This window comes from Epargyreus clarus, unplaced genomic scaffold, assembly GCF_041222505.1.
Source record: "Epargyreus clarus isolate Ecla_fem2 unplaced genomic scaffold, WU_Ecla_fem_2.2 ptg000011l, whole genome shotgun sequence".
NCBI classification, from domain to species: Eukaryota; Metazoa; Arthropoda; class Insecta; order Lepidoptera; family Hesperiidae; genus Epargyreus; species Epargyreus clarus.
This window is the reverse complement of record NW_027332219.1, coordinates 2,594,446-2,621,012: the sequence shown is the minus strand read 5'-3', so window position 1 is coordinate 2,621,012 and position 26,567 is coordinate 2,594,446. Positions and strand designations below refer to the sequence as shown.

At 34.4% G+C, this 26,567-nt stretch overlaps 1 protein-coding gene across 1 annotated transcript in view; it reads right to left on the bottom strand.

Annotated features, from left to right (window-relative positions):
• The window catches only part of oc (homeobox protein OTX2), a 69,575-nt gene extending 67,262 nt beyond the window's left edge, over positions 1 to 2,313 (bottom strand). Inside the window, exon 1 of the mRNA XM_073077743.1 lies at positions 1,956 to 2,313. The gene's annotated coding sequence lies outside the window, so the exon portion shown is untranslated. The remainder of the gene's footprint in view (positions 1 to 1,955) is intronic.
• Positions 2,314 to 26,567: the final 24,254 nt, after the last annotated feature.

Sequence of the window (26,567 nt, the reverse complement as noted above, 5' to 3'; positions counted from 1 at the left end):
TTTTTTATATTTAGGTTACCTACCTACATGGATTTTTAAATTAATTTTGATTATACAATTTATTATGACGTTGAAAGAGTTACCTACTCTACTATGACGTCATATTATTTATGACCCATTTTTTGTACGAAAATAAATAATTCACGGAAAGACATCTAAAATAAAATAAAACTTTTGTAGATAAATAATTAATTTCTAAAAAAATATGATAAATAATAATTTTACGAATAAAAAAGAAACCCAATTAAAAGCACTTACTTATCGCATACTTATAAGTTATAGCTTAAGTAGGTATATGATAATAAGTTCCTTTGATACTCATATAGAATATTCCGGAATTTATTTCTTGATTATATTTTTTACTAAAAGTAATTCAAAAAATTTAGGCCCAAATATTTCAAAAATACGATCGTAGAGATCTAATTTTCATATTCATGTATATCTACGTATATGTACGTATATCTAACTAATAATACTATTTTACGATTAAAGTATAGTGGCTTAGCATTCATTTATTTTGTAAAATATCAAATATTATATAATTTAAAGCAGAATCCATAAAAATGTGTCCATAATTTTGCTTACTACCTACCTACTATAAAATTTTACTATATATCTATTTCTAATCATAAATTAATTTCTTCAATAAAAAAGAAATAAGGATGCAGTCCAACTGGTGTTTTAACTACAAAACTGCATTTTTAATTTAAATACTAAAACTTCGAAATTGCCGACGGCACCTTAAAAATTGTAAAATAATATAGCTTCTAACTTCATACGCAACTATTATTATTTCTCTTTTATACTAATAAAAGTTCTAACTTAATAATAATAATTAGGTATATTTTTGTCACATTCAATCAATTATTAAAAATAAAAAGACAAATGTAGATTTAAAATATTACGTAACATAAACCCGACTAGAAAAATGGTGCAACGCGAAAATTCATATTTTATTTTCAATTCTGACATAAAGCTGTATTTTATGAACTTCGTATTATGAAGCATAAAATAAACATAAATATTCCTAATAGCTTCATTTGCAATCTTATAGATTTATGTTAAGTATTTTAATAGTTACAAATTTTATTATAGATTATCAAGTTGTTAAAATAGGCCTAACATAGAAGTGACGACCTATTTCTTTTTATACTCCTGTTACTAAATTGGTATTTCTCGCTACAAGTATAACTCAATTATATAAACTTAAAAAGTATGTATGTAAGATTTTTAATGGCACCTTGTTAAATATATTACGATTATATCAATTTATTTAGGAATATACCAGTTTATTGTATAAAATGCTCTGTTATGAGTTATATGTAAAAGTGTAACATTTAATATAATATATTAAGCATAAGTAATAATTTTACAATTTTTCTTAAACCTTAAGAGTATTTTATTTATTAATTGTGTGATATTACTTGATCGTAAACGGTAGAAAAACTATAACGTTCTATATCTAATCACAATTTTTATAATATAATAAAGATATATATAGAACGAATATTTTATTATAGGCCGATGTTACGACATAATTTTCTCTGTGAATACAGTAGACATTATAAGTACAGTAAATATCATAACTGTCTATTAATTATGTACATTATTTTAATAATAAACGCAGGATAATATCGTCTATCATTTAATAATTGATTTCACAAAATTGATACGTGGGTATTCAGATAAATTATTGTTATTAAAAGGACAGCCCTGATAACGTTTTAATCCGGCTGACATGTAAGGTAGGTATATATTATTATAGTATTTTATTTACTAGAAATTTCACTGGGTCAATGAACTCTAGTATTCTGTGTAATAACGTAAAAAGTCACAACTTTGTAGGAAATCAACAATTTTCTTGTTCAATTTGTTTTCTGACGAACACGGCAGTACCAAGAGCACATCACGCAAATAATGTTACAAAAAAATGAACGTGTCACGCACAAACTTACCTCCGCACGCCAAAATCCAACTCCACAGTGAAACACTGACAGACAACTTGAAAAATCGCACTTAGAAAAGGTTTAGCGATATATCACTCGCCACGATCACCACACGAGTGTGTAGTCTAATAAAATTATCTTATCGATAAAAAAACGCACTTAATCGACTTCGAATTTCCTAATTACCAACACGTCCTTGGCTGAGGCGAAAATATATGTAATAAAAATGTATTTCTTGTCGTTATCTCTATATTAGTAGATGTAGTTCGTTGTCGACTTAGGCCTCTAGTAAACAACACGGCCCGTACTCGGGTTTGAAAGATCTATTGTGTGTGGGTAACGCAGCTCGATACATGCGCGCTCGCGGCTCGAGGCAGACTGCCGCGCGTCGCCCCTCGCCTCTCTGCCCCACCCCTAGCCGCACTTTTCAGGTAAAAAAAAGAAAAACCGATAACGACTGTTTATTATCTATTTGGCGACAGTTTTTTTGCTAAACTGTGTAGTTTACGTTCACGCGTAGGTGTGATTGTAGGTGGTCTCCCCATTGTGAAGCAAGGTCCTTTGTTTTACGTGCAATAGGTAATAGGGGCGTTGCTCGAGCTCGAAGCGAACACGTGCCGGATTTGGTTCGGAGTTTGATTAGAAATGACCCAGTAATTGAATGGCTTTGTGTTTTCCATTATGTATATATGTATCGTATATCTATTTCGATTCCTGGCTCATGAAAGCTTTTAAAGCTGTGATTACGGACTTAAATAAATAATGAAATATTAATATTAATACATAAATAGTATTACTTGTAAATACTCACTTTACGCTTATTAATAGTAGTGGTTTTAAGCATCAAACTATTAAAACAGATAACGCCTATCTGTTTTAATAGTTTGCTTTGAACGCCGATACAAGCCCATCCCAAGGCTAAAAAAAGAAATAGTACATGCCACAGGAATATTCATGCTCAATGCTCGAAAATTTTAAAAATATAGTATTTAGCGCCAAATTAACTCTGTATTTTGACTATAATCTGAATATAACAATGCTTAACACTAATCCTCTTTGATACGCTCCCGAAGCATTGAAATGCATATATGACTAACCTTATGCATATAGGCCTTCTGTTCTAGACCTAGGAAGTTGAATAATATATTTATGTGATGCGTTAACCACATAACATTCGATAACTACATGCTCATTATCATATATGTTGACAACGACTAGTTTCATATGGAATATGATGAAAATTATAACGTGACACTAAGTTGAAGTCATAGGTTAAATAAAGTATTGTCCCTGTAGTACCGGGATCAGAATAGGGCTACGGTATCCCCTGCCTGTCGTAAGAGGCGACTAAAAGGGGGCTTCCGGGGTTGCGGGCGGCAAGAGTGGGAGCTCGAACCATCCAGCAAGCAACCCCGGGAAGGACGACGATATGTGTGGTCGATACCGACGTAAACACCAGACGGTTTGGGAGGAGCCAAAAGTGCTCCCGCAGGGCAGAGCCCGATCGGGCATCGCGCTCAGAGGACTCCGGTTGTGTTCCCTCGGACATCCCGGAGTTCTCCAAAAAGCGTTGAGGGCGGCCACCGGGGGGGTTTTAGTGCGGTAAAAATCCCACATAACCCGGCGTCGCTCCCACGTCGTCGGGTACCTTTTGAAGGTTTCCCCCTCTGAAACAAAAAAAAAAAAAAAAGGTTAAATAAAGTATAGGATTTTGCTAACATGTCCCTGTAGTTCCGGGACCAGAATAGGGCTACGGTATCCCCTGCCTGTCGTAAGAGGCGACTAAAAGGGGCTTTCGGGGTTACGGGCGGCAAGAGTGGGAGCTCGAACCGCCCGGCTAGTGACCCCGGGAAGGACGACGGTATGTGTGGTCGCATTCCGTCGTATACACCAAACGGTGTGGTGACACAAAGTCACCTGGGCGGAGCCCGACGGGGCAGTGCGCTGAGAGGACTCCGGTCGCGTTCCTTTGGAGATCCTCGAGTCCTCTACGCAGCGCCGAGGACGGCCACCGGGGGGGTTTTAGTGCGGTAAAAGTCCCACATAACCCCGTGTCACTCCCACGGCACCGGGTACCTTTTGAAGGTTTCCCCCTCGAAAAGAAAAAAAAAAGGATTTTGCTAACAATTATGTTTTAACAGTCAGTAAGAAGGTAATTGATACTTAGAAATTGAAGGTGATTATAAGTATCGAAAAGAAAAATAGGTATAGATACCGGTAGATATTTAAAAAATAATAGGTAGAACGCAACATAACGTAGGCTATTTTATTTATTGAATAAAAATTATAGGTATAGATACCGATAGATATTTAAAAAATAATAGGTCTAGACGCAATATAATGTGTTATTTAAAAGGTACATATTTTTTCTCCTCTTACCTAGATAAATAATATAATATAGAAATCATAAAAAGCTTTCTCAAAGGTGACAATTTAGAAGTAACTGGTAATCCCTATTATCATTAAATCATTGTTTTAATACAAAAGCATTATTCGTTTTGTAGAAAAACAAAACTGAATGAGTATTAACTTAATGATAATATTGTTAAGTAGCAACTACTTAGGTACTAATCTCTTTTTTCAAAAACTAAGGTATTTTAATAATGAATGTGGCCAGTTATTACTAGACACCATAGACAATGATGTTTTTTTTTATTTTTTGTTGAACGTCATTCTTTGAGTAACAAGTTGTTAAAAATTACTAGTAGATATTCCTAAAATCGCACCTTTTTTAAATCATTGTGTTTTGTCAAAAACAGAAGTATTGTTCTCCCTAATTTAAAATTAAAAGTTCCTTTATGTGAAGAAAATAGATAATGTCTAAATGTAATAATATTGTAATAGTGTACTACATGGTTACATTTACATGGTACATTTATATGTAATTTTGTGTGTCAAATTTAATATTCTTGAGGTGCTATTTAAAACTACATTTAAGTAGTAATCAAATTTAAAACTACATTAAGAAATAATAAACCAATTTTTTTCAGGAATACGACCGAAAAATAGAAAAAACAGAGTTGCATCATTTTACCTGCAAACTTATTATTTTTAAGAATATTTTGGGAAACCAAATTAAAATTCAAATGTATGTAGGTTTGTATGATAAAAGATAATGTTATTCCAGATAATTATAGTACTGGTACATTGCTTTTAGACAGAAGACAGACATAGGTATGGGTGGTAGAAAATACTATCAAAAATGGGCCGAATTGCTTCAAGAAAAGAATGCTACGGCCGTGCCGCTTTTTTGGCTTTGGCTCGACTTGGCGGAGGCACTGCCGTGCCTCCTGATCTTCGGACTTGGGCAACACTCTACTTCTGTGTTCCGGTTTGAAAGGTGTGGTAAGGGAGATACTTATCCGAGGCGTTCCAACTTAGTTCTCAAAGGCAGCAACGCACCAGTGGGTGAAATAAGGTAGGATTTCAATCGTATCCAGGGTTGATTACTGATGACCATAGGCGGCAATTGCCACTTACCATCAGGTGGACTGCATTCTCATTTGCTACTTCTATATAGATTTTCAGAAGGTGGTAGAACCCTTTGTGGTTCGACTCCGGCGGCACCACCGCCACATCTATTTCTGCCTTTTAACAGCAGTGTTAGGCGCTACTGTGTTCTAGTTTGAAGTGTGGTAAGGGAGACAGACTTTTCCGAGGCGTTCCAGCTTAGTCCTCAGGGGTAGCGACTAGAAATTCTATCTGGCAGTCTGCCGTCAGGCAATCCTATCTGGGGTTGGTTATATAATAATATGTCCATGGGCGGCAGTAGCCACTTAACATCAGGTGGATTGCCTGCTCGTCTGCTACTTCTATATTATAAAAAAAATAGATATACCTAATATACAAGTGCAGCTAAGTGTACTTCCGTATTTTATGCAGTTATAGATAATTCACTTAATATTAATTAATTAGACGACCCGCGTGTCAGAGCGGTCACCACACCGGTGTGACGTGCAAAGAATTCCGGGTTCGATCCCCGGCCAGACAGACATCTGTATGATAAATTTAGATATCTGTTCTGGGTGTGGGTGTTTGCGTATTCATCTTTGTGTGTCCATGGCACCCACGACACATAGAATCATAGTGCGGGGCTGTGAGTGTAGAAAGCGTTTCATTTATTTATTTATTTTATTTACATATTAGTAAAGATTACTCACTCCTAACAAGAAAATGTAACCAGTTTTGACAATTCTGTCATCTATTTTCGTGTTTGAAAAATATTCAAAAATGTAGTTTTTAGAGCATTTACGAATGAAACAATATTTTTCCGTACTTTTTCTTTGATTTCGTGCTGTTTTTGCACCACATAACTGCACATGTCGGCATTGTTCCGCGTAAATTACACCATGACAGTCGGAGACGTAATGGGAAAACAGTCAGCCATTTTACATATGTGTCAGCCATTTGTCAGGCTTCCTTCAATTACAAGGCGGTGAGATATCTATACTAATCTATGTTTATTTGTTTATTCATTGGAACCTTCTCCTGTTATTTTAAACTCGCTCATAATCATTAGAGAAAATTTCAAAAAAAATGCCAATAGCTATAAAAAAACAAAATAAAAAAAACAATTTTAAAATAGAAGAGAAAATTAAATAAATACATTTTTAGAGTATTATTTACATATAAATAAATAATACTACGTAATTTACGTAATAAATAAATACGTATTTCACACATTTTAGGGAAATTTTAGAATGGAGACGCGCCAAATCTTTATTTAAGCAACAATTTCAATTCTCAAAAGTGGTTACACTTTCTTGTTAAAAGTGATCAATCCATGTATTTTACTCGTCTAAGTGTTCAAGCCTATTTATATATGTAGGTATACGATCTAAAGGATAATAAAGGTAATGCCCTCCGCAACTCAACCTTTCAACACTATCAATTCAAACCTAACCCAATTGATTCATTCAGATCAATCTTAAACATCAAGCATCGTAACAGATAGGTTCGGGTTGACCAGTCACCTAATTGCAAATTGTCCCTTTTAATTTGTCCCTTTTCGGTCGTTGCAACACATATTATAGTAAAAACTGAATGTACATTTATATTGTCCTTTTGTTGATGTTTTTCTTTTTCCTTTGTTTTATGTTATTTTTTCTTTTTTGTCGTTCCGTTATATTTCATTTGTGTTGCAATTTATCCGAATAAAAATGTTTCTTTCTTTCTTTCTAATTTATATTATTGGCGCCATAGCCGTCTATCTTTTTTTTTAAAGGTAGACCATACAAGAGATGGAGTGACGATATAGCATTACTGGTAGGAAAAACTTGGAGCAGACTCGCTAGGGATAGAGTTGAATGGCAACGAATGGAGGAGGCTTTTACCGCCCTAGGCGGTCCTTAAGACGTACATATATTATAATTCTAATAAGTAAAAAAATGTATTCATAGACATAGATTAATAGTAATAATAATAATATCATAATTAAATCAAATTAAATAAATGAAATAAATTAGGTATTAAATGAATTAAAATTGTATTAAATCAATAATTAGACTAAGATGACATGTTTAGTAAGAATTAAGGAATCAATAAAAGCTTTATTTATTTATTTATTTATATAGCCGTCTATAGCTACGCTTGTCGGATATAATGAATGTTTCGTTTGTTTTAGTTATGTAGCTTTAAGAATGTGTATCGGCTTTTTTATAATATGGCAGTAGCAGACGAGTGTGCAGTCCACCTGTTGGTAAGTGGCCACTGCCGCCGATGGACATCTGTAATCAACCCTAGATAGCATTAGGTTCCTCAGGGTCGGCCACAGATGCACCGCTGCCACTGAGGACTAAGCTGAAATGCCTCGGAAAAGCATGTCTACCTTGTCACATCCTTTAAACCAGAACACAGCAGCGCTTTACACTGCTGTTAATAGACAGAAATAGGTTGTTATAATTATGTTGGTTTTAATTATTTTTTATTAGGTTTTGTTTGTGTGTGTAATGTAACGTAGTTCAGTGATTTTCAAACTTTTGATGCCACGATCCCTTTAGGTATTTATGTAAAAATATTTGACGACTTTTACTCTCTGCTGTTTCTTCCTTGGATTTTATTATATGATCAATAAAATCAATACATAATTTTCATAATAACATACCAGTTAAATATATACTACCTTGAAGATACATTTTACCGACGATTTTTTAATTAATAAAAACCTTACAATATCGTTGACTTCGACCTGGGGGGTTACTGCCATCTCTTAAAACAATATTATTTTAATCATACTTTTACTTTTTTGCAGGAAATTTAACTTTTTAAGCAAAATATGACAATTTCAGTTGGTTTTATACAATGGATGAGCGAAAAATTAATAAGGGTTGAGTTTGTTCAACTGTGTATGACGGAATATTTTACTGTTTTAAGGAGGAAATACGACTTTCCTGAACTATGATGGTTTTTAAAAGATGGTAGTAGGCTCTCTGGGATCTTCTTATATTAGCTATGCAGAAATAGGGCTTGCGACTCATACTTTGAAAAACAGTGGTCAAAGTTAAACCCTACTACCCTACCTACCGTAAAAACTTGAAACTTCTCGCTACTACGAAATAAGGCAGAAGTTATCAAATTTCGATCCTTAGTAGACAACAATTGGATAGATTAATTATTAATAATGACGGGCATAAGCTCAATACCTTAAAACGTTTGTAGCACGCAAAACTTACCTATAAAATCTAAAAAGAAATAAAAATGTAATTCATACACAAACACGTAAGCAAGAGTCAGTATCATAATAATAAACAATAATAAACGCTTTCTACACTCACAGCCCCACACTAGGATTCCCTGTGTCGTGGGTGCCATGGACACACACATAGACAAATACACAAACACCCAGACCCAGAAACAGAAATCTAAAATCATCATTCAGATATCTGTCTGGCCGGTATCGGTATCTGTCTACCGGTATGGTGACCGCTCCGCCACGCGGGTCGTCTAGTATCATAGCACAATAGTAGGTACATACTACATAATGTTAATTCAAAATAAGCTGTTAAAATAAGCACTAAATTTCAATCACAAATTGACACGTATTTCCTTGACTCCTAATTGATACGACGCCCATAAATCGTAAAGGAATGCTTTGCCTGCGTCGAAATTGCGGCTTGTGTTTGCGTTTTGTGTCTTGCGTTTTTTATTTGCGTCTTATGTGTGCGTTTTGCGTCTTACGTTTGCGTTTTGCGTCTTACGTTTAATTTGCGTCTTACGTTTGCGTTTTGATTCTTACGTTTAATTTGCGTCTTACGTTAGCGTTTTGCGTCTTACGTTTGCGTTTTGAGTCTTACGTTTGCATTTTGTGTCTTACGTTTGCGTTTTGCGTCTTACGTTTAATTTGCGTCTTACGTTTAATTTGCGTCTTACGTTTGCGTTTTGCATTTTGTGTTTGTGTCTTACGTTTTTGTTTGTGTCTAACTTTTATGGTTGCGTTTTGCGTTGGAAGGATTGCGTTGTGCGTCTCTGGAGTTGCATTTTCGCCTTCTAATTTGCGTCTTCGTGTCGCATCTTGCTTCTGCTTATAGCTTATATACTTATTTCTGCTGATGGCGATAGAAAATTATTTGACTCTGGAGGCACCATCGCCACTTCTATCTCTGCCTAATAACAGCAGTGTTATCACCACGTTAAAACAATGAGTATGAGAAGAATTAAACATTTAGTTATTAGACAAGATTCACCAAATACCATTACTAACTTGTCTCATTAAATGTTGTAATCTAAAATGCAGTTTTACAAAAAAATTGTTCACTCACACATTATAGAAAGCGAGCGAGAGGCTAACAGTTACGCCGCTATTTTGAAATACAAACTTTATTGAGACGATTTATAACAAGTTTACGATAACCAGTTAGCTACCGAATTCCGAGATATAATAACAATCAAATAGTTATGAGATTAGGTAATAAATGTAATATAATATTTTGTTTACGACCCTCTAAAAGATAGGTGCCACAATTAAATCTAGACGTAAAGTTACGCCATTTTGTGGAATAAGAATTACGCGCCAAATATCTTTTTTTATACAATACAATACAATACAAAAATGCTTTATTGTACACCAACTAATAAATGACAAATATTTACATACATATAATGAAAAGTACAATAGGCGGCCTTATCACTTAAAAGCGATCTCTTCCAGACAACCATAGAGTAATTGAAAGAGAAACATATTAGACACAAGAAACACAGGGTAGGGGTGTACAAATGTAAAAACATACCAACTAGAATTTATCTTTGGACATATCAGCAGCTAGCGTAGAAGGTGAAGAAAGTAAGGGATAGAGATATTACAGAGAATAGGAAAAAAAAAAGATAGGATAAATAAATACAAATAATAATAATATCTTAAATATATATCAGGTTAAAGTGCTAGGTAAAATTCCTTCACTTGTCTTTTAAAAGAATCTAGTGACTGTGCGCGACGGATAACAGATGGTAAGGAATTCCATAGGCGCACAGCCACTGCAGTAAAGGATCTGCCGAAGAAGGATGAGGAACAAGGAGTTGAAAGGGAAAGATTTTCATCAGAACGAAGAAAGCGTGTATCGTGAGAAAGATGTAGGTAATGAAATCGTTCCCTTAAGTAATTGGGACTGTTTGAATTAAACAGGACGCAGTATAAAGCAGAAAGAATATGAGTATTCCGACGAAGACGAATAGGGAGCCACTTGAGTTTCTTTCGATACTCTGAAATGTGATCATATTTACGAATTCCAAATATGAACCTGATAAACAAATTTTGAATACGCTCAAGCTTATTAAGTTGCTCCTCAGTTAGATCTAGATAGCAAACATCTGCATAGTCAAGGATGGGATGCAATAATGACATTGACAGGGAGATTTTGGTCGAAACTGGTAAATAGTTGCGGAGCCTCCGGAGTGATCCCAAAGACAAGAATACTTTCCTGCTGACCTCGTTGATCTGAGGAGTCCAAGACAGATAGCTGTCTAAGTAAATACCCAAGTTTTTTACTGTCTCCTTTAGGGGCACTTGAACACCATCGAGCAAGATCACAGGTAAGGTAGTAAATTCAATTTTATTTAATAATCTTGAGCTGCCGATGATAATAGCTTGGGTTTTTTGAGCATTTACTTGCAATCCGTGCAACTGGCACCAGTTTGAGACAGAAGTCAGATCCGCATTTATAACACCGATGGCTTTCGGTAAGTCCTGAGGTGGGCATTTATAATATATTTGGAGATCATCGGCATAAAGGTGGTAGAGTGAAGATAAGTGAAGGGTTATCGAATTGATATAAATAGAAAAGAGAAGAGGAGACAACACGCCACCTTGCGGTACGCCAGCAGCAACGTTCGACCATGCTGAGTGGTCGTCATTAATCATTGTACGCTGACGGCGCCCATACAAGTAACTCTGAAACCAGTATAATAACTAAATAGTTTTTTTAATAGCGTGTGGCAATGATTTAATCTAGGCTGTAATAGACATTTTTAAACTCAAAAGGTGTGGACTTTTTATAGGTTACTATACTCTTTGGACTTTTTCGAGGCATTCCAGCTTAGTCCTCAGATAGAGGTGCACCAGGTACAGGCCGACCTCAGGTAGGAATCTAATTTTATCTGGGATTACAGATGTCCATGGACAGCAGTAGCCACTTACCATCAAGATGGACTGCATGATCGTCGCCTAGTCCTATATTTGAAAAAAAACAGTACAATTCCCCAACCATATCAACTTGGTCGGGTCTCGTTACGAATATCTTTATATAGTACTCGTAGTATATAGTACATACGAATAGCATATAAAAATGTTATGTATCTAATTCAAGGAAGGCCTTGGTTGTTTGGCAATGAATTTAAACTTGTTTTTTTATTTAGTCAGAACCTTATGAATTCATGTATTTTAATTGAAATAACTTTTAATGAAATTGATGATTGATAATAGGCAAAGAAACAGTTGACAAGTCTACAAAAAACTTTTAAATTTCACATCTTTGACATATTTTTTTTTCGAAAACATAGTGTATATTTTCCTCGATATGTTTACTTTACCAATAGGTATAGCAAGTTATGTTACCGTCATATATTAGTAAAGATTACTCACTCCTAACAAGAAAATGTAACCAGTTTTGACAATTAAAATTGTCACTGTGTTGAAAAATATTAAAAAAATATAGTTCTAAGATCATTTACGAATGAAACGATATTTCTCCGCACTTTTTCTTCGATTTCGTGTTTACTGCGCACGTCGGCATTGTTCCGCGTAAATTACACCATGACAGTCATTAAATGGCTAACAGAATTGTTAGCCGTTTAAGCCATTTAATGGCTTCCTTCAATTACAAAGCGGTGAGATATCTATACTTATCTATGGTTACCGTAAGCATTTTTTCTTAAATACACACAAAAGTATAACTTCTTTTATCATCAACAACCCATTACTGTCCCACTGCTGGGCACGGGTCTTCTCTCAGAATGAGAAGGATTAGGCCATAGTCCACCGCGCTGGCCAAGTGCGTATTGGTAGACTTCACATACCTTTGAGATTTTTTTGTTTAATATAAGTCTCTCAGGTATGCAGGTTTTCTCACGATGTTTTCCTTCACCGTTTAGCAAGTGATAATTAATTTCTAATACGCATATAACTTTGAAAAATCAGAGGTGTCTGGGATTTGAACCTCGGACCCCTCGGTCGAGAGGCCGAGTTTCTTAACCACTAGGCTATCACTGCTATCACTTCTTACATGTCGACATCATAGATTAGTAAAGATACTTCGCCGCCTTGAAATTGAATGAAGCCACAAACGGCTTATTTGTAAGTTCTTTTTTTTTAATCTTGACAAATAAAAACATTTTTACAGAAAATTTACGAATAAATGACTAACACTGCGTAATTAACGTAATAAATAAATAATTATTTCAAATATTTTAGGGACATTTTAGCACGGAGACGTGGCAAAACTTTTTTACGCAATTATTTCAATTCTCAAAACTGGGTACATTTTCTTGTTAGGAGTGAGTAATCTTTACTAATCTATGCTTGTAACCTCTTGCGTAAGAAGTAGCGATCAGACGATCTCCCATTCATTTGACGTGGAACCCAATATTTAGTTCCCGAATTTCTAAAGTGTTTTGTGTTGAGTTGTAAAATAAAATTACTGGCCATAACGACGAGTAGCGTTCGATATTCGAAAAAATCAAAAATCGAACCGTACGCGTCCATTTTCAAATGTCATATCTTTCACACCTATTAAAATGGCGTCAAACTATTTTTTTCTACGTTGTAACTTCGACTTTATTTACGGAATAATAAGGTAGACTTTCATATAACCATGTTGTGAGTTAAGTCCATTCGCAATACGATAAATTATTGTAAATGTCGTTGGTTTTGTCCAACTAATGAAGGGAAAACATGGACAAGACTGAGTATGGTAGATTAAAATTAAGATTTTAAATCGTAATATTAAATCGGCGTCCATTATTTTGACAAATTGCGGGTTAAAGATGATTCTTAATTTCCGTAAGGTTTCTGGGTGCGTCTTTGTAAAAAGTACCTTTAGGTTTTTTGGAAAATATTTTGGTTATAAATAAAATTAATAATATTCCTTCTAATTTGAGATTGTATCTTAAAATGTAGTTTAATTCCGTACATCAGTTTCAATCAGACGAACAAGATCATAATAATACATTTTCAAAAGATTTTTTCAATTATTTTTATTCATAGCGTTAAAGGCCGTTAAGAGCTATTAAACAAAATAAAAATTTGAAAATTGGTTTAATATAACAAAGAAAAGTATTCTTGACCCACTAGTAACTTATATATTATAATGTTATATTTTCACGTCACAAATTGTAAAATAAATATTACGCATTTTTTAATGTCCTCATCTTCATTTTATTTATAAATTTAGCGAGCAATGATAGTCTACCAATCCATCCATCCTACCTCCATCCAACCTCCATCCATCCATCCACCTAATAATAGGATAGGGGACGTTAGGAAGACATACTTAACCGAGTTCCAACCTTTTTTTTTTTTTTTTGTTTTTTTTTGTTTTCGAGGGGGAAACCTTCAAAAGGTACCCGACGACGTGAGAGCGACGCCGGGTTATGTGGGATTTTTACCGCACTAAACCCCCCCCGGTGGCCGTCCTCAGCGCTTGGTGGAGAACTCCGGGATCTCCAATGGAACACAACCGGAGTCCTCCAAGCGCGATACCCCGGTCGGGCTCTGCCCTGGGGGGAGCACTTTACGCTCCTCCCTCACATCTAGTGTTTACGACGGCATGCGACCAACCGAGTTCCAACCTAGTACCATTAATACTCAGGCGTAGCGGCGCATCTGTAGCCAACCGCAGGCCAATCTAATCTTATAGGGGGTGTATGCGCAGCAATAGCCACTTACCATCAGGTGGACTACACGTTTGCTCCTTTCATGTTATAAAAAAACCTTTGATTCTGAGACCTGTGCCCAGAAGAGCGACTGTAAAGTAATGACGTCACTATACTATAAAGGTTAACCCACAACCGGTCTCATCCACAACATTCGGTCCGTCGGCGCAACAAAAGTGAGATATATTTTAAATATGGATTTTTTTTACTTTTCAGTGCGGCTCGGTGTATAAATTTATGATATTTCTGTCGGTTGTTTATCTTTGTACCGCGGGCCGCGTCGTTACGACCCGAGGATTTTATGCCCTTCAACTCCCCTGGAGCTAGGAAACTGGTGAGATCTAGGCAGGCTTATCTTTATATATATATATTTCTTATGTGCGTGTGTATGTCACTGAACTCCTAAACGACTGGACTGATTTTGATTAAATTTTTTTGTGTGTTCAAGGAGACTTGAGAATGGTTTAGATTCACAATTTAGTCCGTGGGAAAAAGTTCTTATATATAAAAATCTCGTGCCAGAATGTTAGTTACTGTATTCTTCCGAAACCTTACCGATTTTCAACAAATTTTATATGTATATCCAGTAGGTTTGAGAATCGGCTACTATTTATTTTTCATACCCCTAAGTGATAAGGGTTGTTCACCCTTAACATTTTTTTATTTATGTGGCAACACAACGTTTGTCGAATCAGCTAGTTAAATTATAGATCTACCTTTTTTTTAGTTATAAATGAAAATCATGTAAAGAAAAGCATGTTCGACGTTACGTTCATATTTTTATACATTTATTTTTCCTTTTTTAATATTTAAAAATGGAATAGAGCAGACGATTAAAATACTAAACACGACTAAAGATACGAAGACCATTTATTAAATGTATCATTTCAGTTCAATTTATTTAAAAAATAAATGAAAAAATATATATTTCAGTTAATATAATAAGGCTGTTTAAAATTGCTGCATGCGTAGACAAACATCATTTTACTATTTTTTTTTTATTTTTTCATAATAAACTATGTATATTGTACCAATATTTTTGAACCAACACATATCATCTCCAAAGAGCTCAGTTTCGTAGCTCCAAGAACCGATGTGTCGGTGGTCTGTACGTAGCTGTTAGATATACGAGCTTTTTATGGCTTGCTTTATGTCAGCCCATCTAGCCTACCACTTACCGCAGGTACTGTGGTAGTGAATAGCCTGCCTTATTTAAAAATAAACTTGGCATAACTAGATTGCCTGTGCCTATTTTATATCAATATTTCTTTTTTCAACATACAGATACCTAAACAAAAATAGTTGAGATAATTTCGGGAAAAAAAAGTTTTGAAAACTTTGTACAAAACATTATTTAATGTTCGTTTTAATTTATTTTGTGATATTATTTTATTATAAGTAGTTTATAGATTATTATTAAGTACCTATTATGTACACACGCAGGGATCAAATTCTGCAAAATTTTCGTGAAAATTTTGTGCACATAAAATCATATTTTTTTCGTAATTTCAATACATAATTTTGTCGCGTATCGTATCAATAAAACGTCAAGAAAATTATAATTTATTAAACATTTAACAAAAATACAGTTTCAAGGACGTCCTTTTACTTACTAGGTACTTTGCAAAGAAAACTGTGTCTTTTATTTGATGAAAATAAATTTACTTCTAATTTAAACCATCATTTACGTTTTATAATAGAAATGCCATCTTTTCTGAATGTGGTGTTGAAAAGATTCTTAATTTAATTTGCGATTGGATAAAAATTATAGAAGACTGATAGATTTCTCACAAATTTTACAAAGTAAAATCATTCTCGGTTGAGTCTGACCTATATCAAAGTTCAGAGACCTCATGTTTGATTAATAATCGAGAAGTCCGAATTATTTAAAATTCCAACATTATTGACCATAGAATCCGGTACGGTACCAACTACTGTCCACAGACAAGAAATCATAAAAAAGGCCGACAAACTGAGGTCACCTTCGAAAAAATATTAAATTTAATAATACATTTTAACCCACACATACATTGCTCGTTCAAACCAAGAAAAAACAAAAACGTGGTAAGTTAAAACGCAATGGATAAATTCTATATCCAAAAGTTATAAAATTCGAATATCGAAACGCAGCAATGGAATCCCATCGCCCGGAAACGAATAAAAAACGCGGCAAAACTTTCAAACTCAACTGAATGGAACGTCATTTTTTACGTGCGTTAGGGTTGTCGCAGTGAAAAATGATATAATTTATATCGGTTCGCTGGTAGCGGCTACCCGTTTTGTGTGCGCGTGATAAAATATAAATAAAAAATAAATTTTATAATATTTTTTCTCTTCTTCTACTAATTTAAAATGTTTCCTTATCAACGCGGCGCGTTACGACAAAAGGTGTAGGGATGTGGCGAGGTGACCTTAAATCGATATCGATAACATTGATTAATTGGTATCAGTTTATTAATGTTACGAGCGTGTCGGATCGCATTAATTATAAACATTTTTGTAGATAACAATTGTTTGTACAAATCTTTAATATTTTTTGGTAAAAATTAGCAAAATATGATTTTAGACTAAAATTATCGCGGAATTGAGACATTTTATTATGTAACGGGTACTCACGATATGCGTTTTTAGGTCGAAATATCGGCAATAAAAACGCATATCGTGAGTACCCGTTACATAATAAAAAGTAGCAAATATATTGTTCTGTAAAGTACTCGATATATTTTTACATTATCTATATTTTCATGGATTATAATCCAAAGTTTTTGAATAGGTTTCCAAATTACTAGATATATGTAAAGACACATTAACTGGCAAAATTTGTAGAATACTATTTTATATCTTTGCTTCAAATATGATAATTAGTAAAAAAATCCAAAATTACTGTTAAGTATTTTAAAATTACAGACAGACACATTTTTCTTTTTGTTTTTAAATGCCCTTATCCGTTTTTCTGTTACAAAATATTAATTATAGACTATTTCACCTTTCGATAAAGTATAAAACAGCCAGTATCAATAAAATAATAGCTTACATTACAAATTTATACCTGATTACTTATCTTTCATTAATTAATTATTATTTTTTGTCTGTTAAAAACTTTCTCCTCTGCGTTTAAGGTTATGTTTTATACTTTATTACTTAAATACTCTTAGTTATTATTAATAAAATGGTTGATTAAATTTCTTCTGCATGTCGTTTACAAATATTTCGTTCAAATTGAACTTTTTACCGATTGCGGGAAAACGATTAGGATTTTTATAGTCTACTGACTTTCAATCGCTTTGTTTATTTATAAAATTAATAATGATCTAAACAAAACCAAACAAGTTATAAGAACAAATGTGTACATTTTTATATAAATATTTTGTAACATATTAATTAATATTAATCATGCAATAACTTTGCAATCACCTAATCAATCGATAAATAACGTAAAACATATTTAAATATATCGATATTTCAGCCTTTTAATTATCCAAACCAATCCCTATTGCACACACACAAAAACACATTCCCACACACAAATCAATGCTCGAGCTCGTGAGCACGAATGAAATATTCAAATTGGGAAGCTGATTCCGTTTATGGCTACTTAATTTGGGTGATTCGATTTGAATAACTAAAAAAGGTAAGAAACCGGCGGAGACATTCCACCGGCTGCGCACGGAACCATTTTGTTTATTTGTAATATAGAAGTAGCGAACTAAAGGTAAGCCACTGCCGCCCATGGACATCTGTAATCAATCCCAGATAAGAATGGGGTCCTTCCAGAAGTCGCTTACAGATGTGTTGTTACCCCTGAAGAATAAGATGGAACGTCTTTTTTTATATGAGTAATATAGCAGACGATCATGTAGTCCACCTGACGGTAAGTAGCTACTGCCGCCCATGGACGTCTTTAATCAACCCAAGATAATATTACATTCTTACCTAAGGTCCGCCACAGATGCATCGTTGCCCCTGAGGTCTAAGCTGGAACGCCTCGGAAAAGTATGTCTCCCTTACCACACCCTTCAAACCAGAACACAGTAGCGCTTAACACTGTTTATTAGACAGTACAGTTTATTACGAATTTTTACATTTTCACAATAAATAAGTGTTGATAAATTAATTTGTCCCAAAACATTTTTTATTGTAAAAAATTAACAATTTTGCAATGTTTTGACAGGTTGACACATCTCATTTTTAAATTTTAGATGTGTCAAGATAAATCTGTGATTTAAGGCATTTATACACTGTCCATCTGAATATCGTATGTAATTTGTAATACTTACATAGATAAATGAAATTTTAGGCGTGTCAGCAACCCATTACTGTCCTTTGCTGGGCACGGGTCTCCTCTCAGGATGAGATGTATTAGGCCATAGTCCACCGCGCTGGACAAGTGCGTATTAGTAGACTACACATACCTTCGATATTTTTTTTTAAAGAATTCTCGCGAAGTTTTCCTTTACCATTTAAGCAAGTGGTAATTAATTTCTAATACGCACATAACTTTGAAAAATCAGAGCTGCTTGGATTAGAACCTCGGACCCTCGATCGAGAGGCTGAGATTCAACCACTAGGTTATCACTGCATTAATTATTTGTAAAATTGCAACAACTCGGCCACAGATGCGTCGCTACTTCTGAGGACTAAGCTGCAATGCCTTGAAAAAGTATGTCTCCCTTACCAAACTCTTCAAATCAGAAGACAGCAGCGCTTAACAACGTTGTTATAAGGCAGAAATAGGTGTTGCGATGGTGCCGCCCGAGCCGAACCACGAAGGGTTCTACCAACTTCAGATGAATGAAAGAATAATAAAAGCAAACGTTAACAAGACTTGCTTTCAGAAAGTCAAGGTTATCTGCCCACGGGTTATAGCAACAGTCTAGAGAAGGTCCTTAATAACGCTTATTAAGAAGTTTACCATCGATTCTAAGAATAATTCTTTTGAAAATTATCAACAACATAAAAAAATCAAACAATTTTATTTTCATGAGCTTTTACTTAGAGCTCATGCGTATATAATAGTATTACGAATTTTTTACACACATTTTTTACGAACACATTTACATTAAACATACAACCAGACAGACAATACTTATATGTAAGCCAATTATAGGCATGTACAGCAATCTCTTAAATCTAGTATTACTGTTAAAGCAGTTACAATTTAGTTATTATAATAGTATGTAATATAAGTAAAACTTAAAAAATCTTGTAAGTATTTTCGAAGTTTACATATGACATACTGAACATGTCACTGCCTAAAAAGTTTCTTATCTAAGCGAGAATGTCCAAATCCATCGAGCAGGGCCGAATTTGGAAGTATGGAGGCCCTAAGGCCCTAAGGAGCAGACGCCCCTAATTGTTGTCCAAAAAGGATTTTTTTCCGTAATTTTCATAATACATTGCCAAAAAAAGTTTTAACCAAGTAGTAGTAATAAGTTAAGTGCAAGTATTGTCGGTAATGATGGGAAACATATTTTCTGTAAATAAACCTAAGTTACTGACGCGTCAAATGTTGTTTTTTTTCTCTATTATGGGGGCCCCTGTTTTTGAGAGGCTCCGGGGCGCCCAGCCTTCCCCAAACACGACCCTATCATCGTTTCCAATATTAACCTCATATTTATTTATTTATTTTAAGGTTCACCAACACATGATACACCATCGGTCCTTTTTTTCGAACATAAATATAATTTGTTGTTCAATCGTGTTCTTGCAATTACAGGTAAGCAGCTTACATATTTATTTTCACAAAAAATCGTCATAATCATTACATAGGTACTACATTATTATTATAAGCTAATTATCAATATATAAAATGAAATCTCGTATAAAACGACGCTGCAAATTCATACCGGATAAGTATGTCATCGTAAACAGATATCGTACGGAGTGTGTGCAGTGCCTTTAATCGTAGATTAATGTTGTTTTTCTTCTTTTTTGTAATTAGTGATGTGGGTGGTGATTGGTTATCGATTCAATCATCTGTCTAATATTTATTTGAGGATATAAATTAGTGTAGTGCATTGTTGGTTTGGATGTTTTACTGTACGGAAATTATTAATCAAGATATCTTGTAGGTGCATCTATTTCTGGCTCATAACAGCAATGTTAAGCACTGCTGTGTTCTGGTTTAAAGGGGAGACATACTTTTCCGAGGTGTTCCAGCTTAGTCCTCAGGGGTAGCGGCGCATCTGTCTATGGCAGATCTCAGGAAAATATCTAATCTTATCTGGGGTTGTATACAGAAGGTCATAAGCGGCAGTAGCCACTTACCATCAGGTGGGCTGCATGCTCGTCTGCTACATCTGTATTATAAAAAAGGCCATAGCCCATCACATTGACCACGTTCGTATTAGTAGACTTCACACATATTGAAGAACCGAAGGCAAAGCCGCAAATTCATATTTTTGAGACAAGATACTTTCCGTACAGCTATTTTCCGTGTAAGTATGGTATCGTGTGTAAAACGGTTTATGAGTAGCCGGAAGTGTGTATGCGCCTTTACGATAGAGATTGACGTTTTCTTTTCTAATTAGTGAAGTGGGTGGTGATTGGTTATCGATTAATCGCCTGTTTTATAATGCATATGTTAATAAAAATATTGTATTGTTGTGATTCAAAACTTCATAAAATTCTTCTGGATTGAAAAATGGAAATGTTGTGAGTGCAAAATAATATTTATTGAAATTTGAAATATTTGAAAATCAATATATTTTTATAGATAAAATATTATTTGTGATTTGATTGTAAAAATATTTTTGAGAGGCAAACAAAAAAAAAACAAAACAAAATTTGGTAGTAGTTTCAATACATGGCATAAATACATCGCATATTGTACGCATGTCAAGCATGCATATGTATCTATATTATAAAAAAAATACGTTAATAAGAAATTTTTGACGACTAAGTTAAGATTCGCAAAAAATCAATAATTATTTATTAAAAAGCCATGTACCTAATAAATCTTTAATCCAATAGAATTTAAATCCACGTAAAAATAGGCCTATTTGCAAAGACTACATTCATGCAAAACTTTTAAAACTAAAAAAAATAAATACTTAATTTGTGTGCGTACTTATTACTTCTCTATGAAATTGTAGTAGATTTAAATAATATATTATTTACAAGGATAGTTAAATATTAAATTTACTTTAATATATTTAGTAGGTACATACTTATTTCGTATCTAAGATGATGTATTTCTCAAAGTATTGTAAATGTATGACAAAATTCAAACAATATTACTTACAATAAACAGAAATTTAGAATAAATGAGAATTATGTAAACATATCACAAAGATAATTATATTCTAGTAAAAAAATATTAACCATTACAAAAAATAGTAGGTTGGTAAATGATATGCTTATGTATAATTAATTGAAGGGCTTACGTAAGAAAAGTTCTTGAATAAAATTTATCCAATAATATTAGATAATAAATTAAATTGTTTAAAAACCTAACTTATTATGATTATAATCAAAACTATACTTCTATTAAGACTTACTCTACACCCTATTCATAATTAATCACTGCCCATAATGTATGAATGAAACAGTTTCCTCTTACACATGAAACAGCAAAAAAGCAACCCAACCTGTTCAGCATTCCAACAGACGTCCGCTCACGTCGGCGGACGCTGCGCGAATGAGCAAAAAACGGAGACGTTGATCTGACAACAGCAGGGTGGGGCGTCATCCCGCCTCTCGGAGCTCGCACAACCATTGGCTCGGTTAAAAATCGATTCCATTTTATAAATATGTAACCACTTTCGTTCACATCACTACGAATGGGACTAACTCTCGCGCGGGAAAACCGAAAACCGTTCTTAGATTCGTTCGCAACGATTCAAAATGGCGTACGCGTTGTTAGTGATGTGTCGTTTTTAACTGTTGTTCATTCAATTGTTTTAACGACATGTCTTCTAGTCTTTTGTTTTATTTAAGTCCAAGAGATGTTTGTCTCGTATTCATGACACAGTGTTTCTATAGGTTGGTATGTAAGGACAATGACGTGCGTGGGTGAAATTGAATCGGTAATAAATAATGGTGTATTTATGATTTATGGGTGCGGGGGCGATATTCAGATTCTAGTACGTAGGTATGTTCAAGTAATGGTTCAAATCTTTCCTAGTATGTAATAAGGGTTTTCAGAACTGGATATAATTAAGAGCAACTTTCTTTGTACTACTTTATGATTGCGTCAGTATTGTTCTACTAGATTTTACACGCGGCTTCGCTCGCAATCAGATGTTTTTATCTATCAGATCCTAGGACTATTTACATGTACTACACCTTCGATTTTTCAAAATTTATTCGTGTATTAAAAATTCTTATATCCGCTCAGGTAATTTCTACCATCTTTAAACATTGGTCGATCTAATATCCAGGTTTCTGAGTTCAACCTCGGCCTAAGTAAGCATGTAAATAAGCATGACTACACCTGCTCGCAACAACTTCAGAGCGGACTAGCAGTTTTACGCGGACTATACCTACCTATATTCATTTTCTTTTCAACCCCCGTCGCAAAAAGAGAAAGAGATCTTGACTCTAGGTATTCTAGTTTAAATTAAACGACCCTAGCTGATGTTTTACTTACCTACTTTAATATCGGTGATACTGTTACCTGATAGTTAGACGCTATTGCAGCCCATGGACATCTGTAATCAACCCTAGATAAGATTAGATGCCCACCTGAGGTCGGTTACATATGCGTCGATACCCCTGAGGTCTAAGCTGGAACGCCTCGGAAGAGTATGTCTCTCTTACCACAAATCAAATTTAAGGCGTCATCTTTTATTTTTGGTCTAAACGTGATTAAAAACATTAAATCACCATCTCTAGAAAGCTTCTGTCTTAATCAATTTTAGCGCGAAATTTCGGCCACAGATAAAATAAAATGTTTGTTTAATTAATCCCCGGTTTAGATCTGTCCGTTATTATGATTATTGCTGCCGGCATTTCATTTTTATAATGGCTACGTACTTACGAAATTACTTAAAGTAATTATTGTTGGAATTGTGGTTTGTTTTGTAAGTTAATAGGTATTTATTTGTTTGTTTGTTGTATTCATAGATTAGTAAAGATACTTCGCCGCCTTGAAATTGAATGAAGCCACAAATGGCTTATTTTAGTAAGTTCTTTTTTTGAATCCTTGACAAATAAAAACATTTTTAGAGAAAATTTACGAATAAATAACTAATTTACGTAATAATTACGTAATTTACGTAATAAATAAATAATTCTTTCAAATATTTTAGGGACATTTTAGCACAGAGACGTGGCAAAACTTTGTTACGCAACTATTTCAATTCTCAAATCTGGGTACATTTTCTTGTTAGGCGTGAGTAATCTTTACTAATCTATGGTTGTATTGTTGAAATTAAATGTAGCATCAAGTATTGAAAATGGTATTTTAAATAATGCATAGATACCTAAACGTCCTGTCCGCCCCGGCCCCCGTACTCCTCCGAAACGGCTTTACCGATTTTCACCAAATTGTATATGCATATTCAGTAGGTCTGAGAATTGGCTATTATCTATTTTTCATATTTCTAAGTGATAAGGATTGTGCACCCTTAACATTTTTTTATTTATATTGCAACACAACGTTTGCCGGATCAGCTTGTAAGCATATAAAAACTAAAACTATCATAAAAACTTATGCTAAATTTCAACATGGATACATTTTACAAAACGAAATCGACGAAAACGCTCGCAAATATTAATTCCACAACCAAAAGGGAACCAATATCATATCGGCAAACATTGCAACCGCACTCGAGATTTCGCGCCAATTTTCGCCGCGGGACGCCATTTTCATACCATGTGGCGAGATTGCGTTCAGAAATCGTTTGAAGAGCTATACTCCTACTGTTCCATTTCACGCTTCCTTAGCAGGGGTGATAAAATCAAAATTGTCCATAAAGTAACAGAACAAGCTATTTTATTCCTTACCTAGTTGTTTTAAGGCGAAATAATTTAATAAATGTATTTTTGAAGCGCATTTTTCGTTTTGTTTTTCGGTCAAATATTTCGTAGTTTCTCGACGTGATGCCTGTTGTAATTCGTTTAGAAGTAACATTGCGTCAAATCGAACTAATCGAAGTTTTAAGCTAAGGGAATAAAGACCATACTATTTTAATTGCGTTTTAATGTCTACCTGTGTAATTATCTAGTAATATGCGGTAAGTAATCAAAAACTTTTTTGTTGTAAAACATATATTGGCGCGCCGTAGGGTCTTTTTAATCTACAGACATTAAACGTATCAGGCACTGACGGTGGATAAAATCATATTTTTCTAACATATCACCATATATTAGTAAAGATACTTCGCCGCCTTGAAATTGAATGAAGCCACAAACTGCTTATTAGTAAGTTCTTTTTTTGAATTCTTGACAAATAAAAACATTTTTAGAAAAAATTTACGAATAAATAACTAATACTGTGTAATTTATTACGTAATAAATAAATAATTATTTCAAATATTTTAGGGACATTTTAGCACGGAGACGTGGCAAAACTTTTTTACGCAACTATTTCAATTCTCAAAACTGGGTACATTTTCTTGTTAGGAATGAGTACCTAATCTTTACTAATCTATGCATATCACATGAAAGGTCCGGGATCTCGCGACAGTGTTTCTGTAGTATTTTGATTCCTACCTGAGGTCGGTCTCACATGCGCCGCTACCCCTGAGGACTAAGCTGGAGTGCCTCGGAAGATTATGTCGCCTTACCACATCCTTCAAAACAAGACACAGCAGCGCTTAACACTGTTGTTATTAGGCTGAAATAGATGTGGCGTTGGTGTCACCGGAGTTGATCCACAGAGAATTCTACCACCTTCAAGGAAATTTGTCTAAGAAGATCATCGTCTAAGAAGATCATCGTCAAGAAAATCTAAAGACTGAAGAAGTTTGAAGAGTTTTTTGAGGAAGAAAATTCTAAACATCTTTGGACGACGTCAAGTACTCTGCTCTGACCTTATCTAGGGTTGATTACAAATGTCTCAGCTATGCAGGTTTCACTTTTTCCTTCACCGTTCAAGCAAGTGATAATTAATTTCTAATACGCACATATGTAACTTTGAAAAATCTTTGTGCTTGCCTGGGATTTGAACCTCGGAACCCTCGATCAAGAGGCCTAGCTTAACCACTTATCAAAGCGGCATGTTGTACTGGGAAAGTTTTGAACAACCTTAAGCTTAATATTTTTATAGCAATCAAGTACCGGCCCGTTTCCGTTCCATTGTGCACCGAACGCATCCCATAAAGAAATGTTCGATTCACACTTGTTTAATGAACAGGGGCTCGCAACATTTTTATAGAAATACTAGCTGACCCGACAAACGTTGTGTTGCCATATAAATAAAAAATATGTTAAGGGTGAACAACCCTTATCACTTACGGGTTTGAAAAATAGATAGAATGTTTGAAACTGCGATGGTAGCGAAGTCTGTCGAATCCAATGTGAAACATCCCAAAATCAACAACTACTTACGAATTTAAAATTAATTGAAAAAAACCTTTTCCCACGGACTAAATTCTGAATCTAAACCATTCTCAAGACCCCTTGAACACACACAACAAATTTCATCAAAATCAGTTCAGTCGTTTAGGAGGAGTTCAGTGGCATACACACGCACATGAGAAATATATATATAAAGATACTTTGGGTGTACTTCCGTTTAGAACATACCTCCAATCGATCTGAATTTTGGTACACATATGGATTTTGGCTCCCTAATTAAGAATATCAAACTCAAAATACCCGCAAATCATATTTTCAAGGTCAAATTGCTGAAAAATGATTTTTTTAATGGTTTTCCGCAGGTTTCCGTATATTGCAGCAAACATGAACGTTAGAGAAAAATGTTTCAAACAAAAGTTGTAGACGCTAAAAAGATCAACATTTTTTGTTCTGTATATTTTCCGCATAAACCCAGTTGTTTGGGAGAAAAATGTGGTGCACTTCCGAAAACCCCCACGTCCGATCGATTTGAAACTTGGCTCGGACGTTCCTTTGGATGTTCGAAGACAATCCCTAAAGGGATTTTTGGCGCATACCCATAGTTACCGAGAAATTAAATTGTGAAAATTGCATTTTAGCACGCGCGTTATATTTATATAGTGCGGAGTTTTCTTTAGTCGGTAATGTAATTTTCCCTGTCCCAACCTAACCTAGTCAATAATATAGTATTGCGTATAGCCTAGCCTATAGTGTTTCGTATTGAATTGGTTAGGTTAGGTTGGAACATATAAGACAATA